This window comes from Palaemon carinicauda, chromosome 17, assembly GCF_036898095.1.
Source record: "Palaemon carinicauda isolate YSFRI2023 chromosome 17, ASM3689809v2, whole genome shotgun sequence".
NCBI lineage: Eukaryota > Metazoa > Arthropoda > Malacostraca > Decapoda > Palaemonidae > Palaemon > Palaemon carinicauda.
Window position 1 is genome coordinate 112,266,362 of NC_090741.1, and position 6,246 is coordinate 112,272,607.

A 6,246-nucleotide genomic window follows, 5' to 3' on the forward strand; every position below is an offset into this window, starting at 1 on the left:
CTTGGTTGGGATGCATTGTTGCCATTGGAGCTTCAACGTGAATGGGGAAATATATGTAAACAAGCTAATGCTTCTCCTCCCATTAATATAGGTAGATATGTTGGACCAAGGAATGGTACTTATAAGCTTATGGCTTATACTGATGCTAGTCACGACTTATATGGTACAGTAATTTTTTTGCAGCACGTTGAATCTGGTAAGGTGAGTTTTGTTCAAGCTAAGAACCGTATGATTAACACTCAGCTGAAGAATAAGTCAATTCCTTCATTAGAGTTAAATGCCATTGTTTTGGGTGTCGAAACTCTCGAGGAACTGCAAAGAGATATCTCTGGACCTCCTTGCCTGAAACCTGTTAACATAGTAGAAATGGTTCTCTATGCTGATTCTCTTTGTGCCCTACACTGGCTTAATTCTTCCTCCCAGAAACTGGATAAAATGCAAAGGTGGTCAACTTTCGTAATGAATAGAATTGGTAATATTCAAAAGTTGTGTCAACGATTTCCAATAAGATTCTGTTTCATTTCAGGAAAAGAGAATCCGGCCGACTGTGTTACTAGATGCCTCTCACATACGCAGTTGTATAAAACTAATTTTCTCGTCGGTCCAGGCAAGAAGTTGGATGACCTCCCTGGTGGGGAACAGGACATGACTTTTATTATTCCAAATCCCATGACAGTCACAGACTCTGGGTACCTCTCCAAATTGAATGCACCTTTAGGGGTAGAACTTTCTCAAACTACTTTTTCTTCTTTAACATGTTCTCCTGAATATGTTATTGATCCCTGCAATTATTCCAGCTTTCGTAAGTTGATTCTGATTTATCGAAGAATACTAGTAGGTATAAGAAACTGGAAGTCAAAGGCAGGTATATGTTCTCAAACCTCATCTGATACCAACCCTAATCTCTTTGCAGAAGCTAGTAAGAGAGTTGTTATAACAGAGCAAAGGAAGTGGTTTCCAGAGATCTTTGCTTACTTTCAGAATAATAATAGTTTTAATCTGAAGACCATTCCTAATCTCATTACTCAGCTTAATATATTCATGGATGAAAATGGTATTCTTAGGGTTAAAAGCAAATTTAAGAAATAGTTTAGCAATAATGGTTTTCCTATTTTACTGCCGAGAGACAGTGTTTTGACGAAGCTAATTATTTTGGATGTTCATTTCAATCTGTTTCATGCAGGATGTTATTCAGTTCTAGCTGAAATACGACGACAATTTCATATCCCTAGGCATTTTTCGACCATCAAAAAAGCATTAACCCTGGATAGGTACGGTGGGTCGTTTGCGACCCCGAGCGTCAAAAAAAAACAGGTTTTTCTCACGTGACTCACCCCTGTGACTGAATTTGTGGGTGATCGACCTGCAGGAGGTGTCTCCCCTACACGCTCTAGTAGTGTCCAGATGTGCATTGCTGTAGCTGTACTCCTTCCCCGATTTCTGAGACGCGTCGGGGTCGTTCGCGTCCGAGTTTACCCTTCTGAGGTAGTTTGCATAATTATGAAAGTTATTACGTATTATGAAATTGTCGTAGAATGGTGCAACTTGTATAGGTTATCAGTTGTGGAAAGTCTTGGTGGATTGTTTGGCTACCATGTGCATGTTTTTTTTTTTAGTTAAAATGTCGTTCATCACCACGAGGACCATTTTACCGCGAGTGCCCCTTTTTCATTTTTTTTCATTTTTTTGCCAAGTCATTTTTCCGTAAGATATTGCCAAATAGTGTCGTAAAACTTTTGCTTGTTTAGTGTTGGAAAGTGTGTCTAGATGATCTGGCTACCCATGCATGACTTTGTTTTTGTCAGATACGACGTAGTTATTGGTATATTGGGTATTTAACTGCGGTTACCAATTTCTGTTTTTTTTTCAATATTTGTAAAAATTACTACGTAGTAAGGAATTGCCGTATATTATTCATTTTTTTTTTTCATGTTTATGTGTTAGAAAGTGTGCCTTGATGGTTGGGCTAACACGTGCATGTCTTTTTTTTTATCTGAGATGTCGTATATTAGAATGTCGGGCATTTTACCGCGAGTGTCCCTTTTTAATTTTTTTAAATTTTTTTGCCAAGTCATTTTTCCGTAAGATATTGCGAAATAGTGTCGTAAAACTTTTGCTTTTTTAATGTTGGAAAGTGTGTCTAGATGATCTGGCTACCCATGCGTGATTTTGTTTTTGTCAGATACGACGTAGTTATTGGTATATTGGGTATTTAACTGCGGTTGCCAATTTCTGTTTTTTTTCAATATTTGTAAAAATTTACTACGTAGTAAGGAATTGCCGTATATTATTGATTTTTTTTTCATGTTTATGTGTTAGAAAGTGTGCCTTGATGGTTGGGCTAACACGTGCATGTCTTTTTTTTTTATCTGAGATGCCGTATATTAGAATGTTGGGCATTTTTCCGCGAGTGCCCCTTTTTATTTGTTTTGCATTTTTTTGCTTAGTCATGTTACCGTAAGGAATTGGCAAGTAGTGTCGCAAAACTTATATTTTTATAGAGTTGGAAAGTGTTTCTAGATGATCTGGCTACCCATGCCTATTTTTTTTTTAGCCAGATATGGCGTATATATAAGTATGTGTTCGATTTTCCTGTGATTGCCATTTTTTCGTTTTTTCCCATTTCTTTCAAAATTACTACGTACTAAGGAACTATCACAGAGTAATATTTCATTTATATGTTTATTTGTCGGAAAATATGCCTTGATGGTTTGCCTAGCACGTGGCTGAAATTTTTTTTTTCTGAAATGCCGTATATTAGAATGGCCATTTTTCCACGAGTGCCCCTTTTTATTTGTTTTGCATTTTTTTGCTTAGTCATGTTACCGTAAGGAATTGGCAAGTAGTGTCGCAAAACTTATATTTTTATAGTGTTGGAAAGTGTTTCTAGATGATCTGGCTACCCATGCCTATCTTTTTTTTAGCCAGATATGGCGTATATATAGGTATGTGTTCGATTTTCCGGTGATTGCCATTTTTTCGTTTTTTCCCAATTCTTTCAAAATTACTACGTACTAAGGAACTATCACAGAGTAATGATTCCTCTAGATGTTTATTTGTCGGAAAATTTTGTTTGCTTTTTTTTTGATTGAATATCATCAAATTTGTTTAGCTAAAATATTGTTTTACATTTTTTTTTTCGATTTTATTTCCCTTCAAAAAAAATTTTTTGGGTCAGAATTTTAATTTTATAGTCGTAAAATAATCGACAATTATCCAGCAACCCACCATACAATTTTTATGCATATCCAATAATAATTAGATTAGTAAATAACACCTTGAAATTGACATACCCTTCCTACATTTCAAGTGGCAGATTAGGGAGTCTGAGTCAGTGTGGTTGGCGGCCATTTTGTGGACATATCCGAAGCGTAAGCTGCCCTATCTATATATATTCTTGTTCCCTATAGAATTTGTGATATTTTGGTATATTTTTACCTGCATAAATATCATATTATATATTAAATATATGTATTTTTTTACGAAATTTCCAAGTACTCAAAAAATTACCTTTAGATATGGCCCCTGATATAAATGTAATTTACAAAATAATAAAGATTTTTTTACATATTTCTATTTTAGGATAACATATGTTTATTCCCTAAAAAAATTAGCCACTTCCTATTTCATTTGGGTACCCAAAAAAATTCATGAAATTTGGACAATTATTTTTGGCCAAAAAAAGTTACCCTTTTTTTCTCATTTCAGATCTTCACCTCCATGGGTCTGACTTCATCCAAAATACATCAAGATGTGTCCTAAACATTCAAGAATCAATTCCTAAAAGGATTTGTGTATATATGTATAAACTTTTTTTTTATGAATTTTTATGTCAGGTCTTTTTTTTTTTCTACTTAATTTTTTAAAATATTTATAATAAATAGTTTTTCTGCAGATGAGTAGTATTTATCTTTACAGTTGTTTTAAGCATTCATTGAAGTTTTTTTTGGCAAAAGAAAAAAGGAGGTTACTGCAAAAACTGATTTTTCAAGAATTTTTTTTGGCGTCGGGGTCGTTCGCGTCCGAGTATACCCTTCAAGGGGTGTCCGAGGACCGTACCTATCCAGGGTTAAAACAATGTGTGCATTGTAGGCGTTTTTGTAATACAACTTTCAAACTTAGTCAGAATTCATATAGGGAATTCAGGTCTAATTTGCCATCCAAGCCATTTGCTAATGTTTTCATTGATCATATGGGTCCTTTCCATGTTAGGAAGAGTAATGAAACTCAAAAAGTGTGGTTATTATGCATTACATGTACTTGGAGTAGGGCAGTGAATCTTAAAATTTGCAAGGATCTTGGTGTAAAAGAATTCTTGCGATCTTTCCAGCTGCATTGTTTTGATTATGGGATCCCTGAATTTATGCGTCAGTGATATGGGGACACAGCTTGTAGTTGGGGCTAATGTGATGCAGAACCTTTTAAGTGATCATGCTAGTCAGTTATATTTTGAAGAAAACAATATTCGCCCTATACAGTTTCAGCAATATTTTAAAGGATGCAGTAAGCTTGGATCTCTTGTTGAAGTTTGTGTCAAACAGGTTAAAAGATTGTTGTTTGGAAGTATAAAAAATATTGTTTTATCTTATGATTACTTTGAATTTATTGTTTGTCACACTGTTCACCTTGTTAATAGGAGACCTATAGCCTTTAAGGAATCCCTTAGAGAAGAAGATTTAGACTTTGTACCTGAACCAATTACACCTGAACAGTTAGCTAAGGGCTATGAACTGACTTCCATGAACCTCCCTCCAGAATTACAGGGTATACCAGATGAGGATCCTGACTGGCAACCTTGTGTAAATCCCCAACAGGTTAAAGATGAGTATATGAAATTATTGAAAGTCAGAAATAATCTGTTATCAAAATATCATAATGAGTTTTTGGGTACACTGATTGACCAAACTGTTGATAAAAAGGATAGATACCGACCTATTACACAGAGGGGTATTAAAATTGGGGATATTGTCCTACTGAAAGAGGTGCACATAAAACCTAACAATTATCCTATGGGTTTGGTGAAATAATTGCAATATAACAGTATCGGTCAAGTTACAGGAGCATCGATACAAAAGGGTTCTACTAGGGAAGTTGTTAAAAGACACATTAAACACTAGTTCCTTTTCTTGAAAGATCAGATGATTCGGAACTTTCGTCGACTAATGATTCAGTTAAACTTTTATCAGAGCCTCCCCATGTCAAAAGAAAGGCTGCTATAGTTAGTGAGCAGAAGACCAGGGAGATTTTGACAGAATGAAATGTTAGTGTATTGTTTATATTTTCAGATGCAATTTTATGTACTAAAAAAAAATTGCATTGCTGGTGGTGGACTAAAAGAAATTAACTTTTAGTATATTTATAACGTCTTTCATATGTTAAAGACATAAGATATGTAAATTGGTTGATTTATATTAATTACTTTTCCCTTATGTAATTACCCTTGACCCACTTTTAAATAGACCCTTTTACCTGTTACCCGTTGCTATCGGGAAAAAATTTTTACTTCGGTACTGACTTAGTTAGCCGAAGCAGTCTGGCAACGAATTGTCTCCGACTCAGAAGCCACACTCTCGTAGGAGATTTTAATCTTGTGCTTTTATCACTAGGACTTGGATGGATAAGATTTTCTCCTACTTTTAAAAGCCCTATGTACCAGCCATGATCGTGGTGTAGATTGATCCTTGGGAGTGACCTACCATGTTGAACAAGTGCCGTGATTTTGATGAAGTTCTACAACGCTCTTCCTCGTCGTGTCAAGAGGCTTGATCAAGAGCCAGAACATAACCTCTTAATATTGCCATTTGCCACTCTGGAATTAATTACAGGTGAGGGTTAACTAGAGAGTTGGTCTTAAGTCCAGTCCTTTGTAAATTCCAGCTTAGGAAAGTTATTTCTTAAGTAAGGCCTTGCATGTCTTTAATATATATGTGATCATCTATGAGCCAAATTTAAGTGTCTTGTGTCTTGGCATATATCCAGGTTAATGTTAGCAATTTTTTATCCTTTAGGGAGTGTCCAGTTAACATTATTCTATTTTTCTAGGTTAGCCAATAGCCATTTTGTCAAATTGATTAAATGTGTAATTTATCGGTAAGCCAGGAATGATAGACCATTGTCAAAAACCTTTAGTTCTGCTTGGTAATTTCAATTGATGACCTATCGAAATTTACCGGTGATTACCGAACTGAATGGAGACATATGTGTTATACCCACTACTTCGCATCTAGCTGTAATTACTTCAGGACC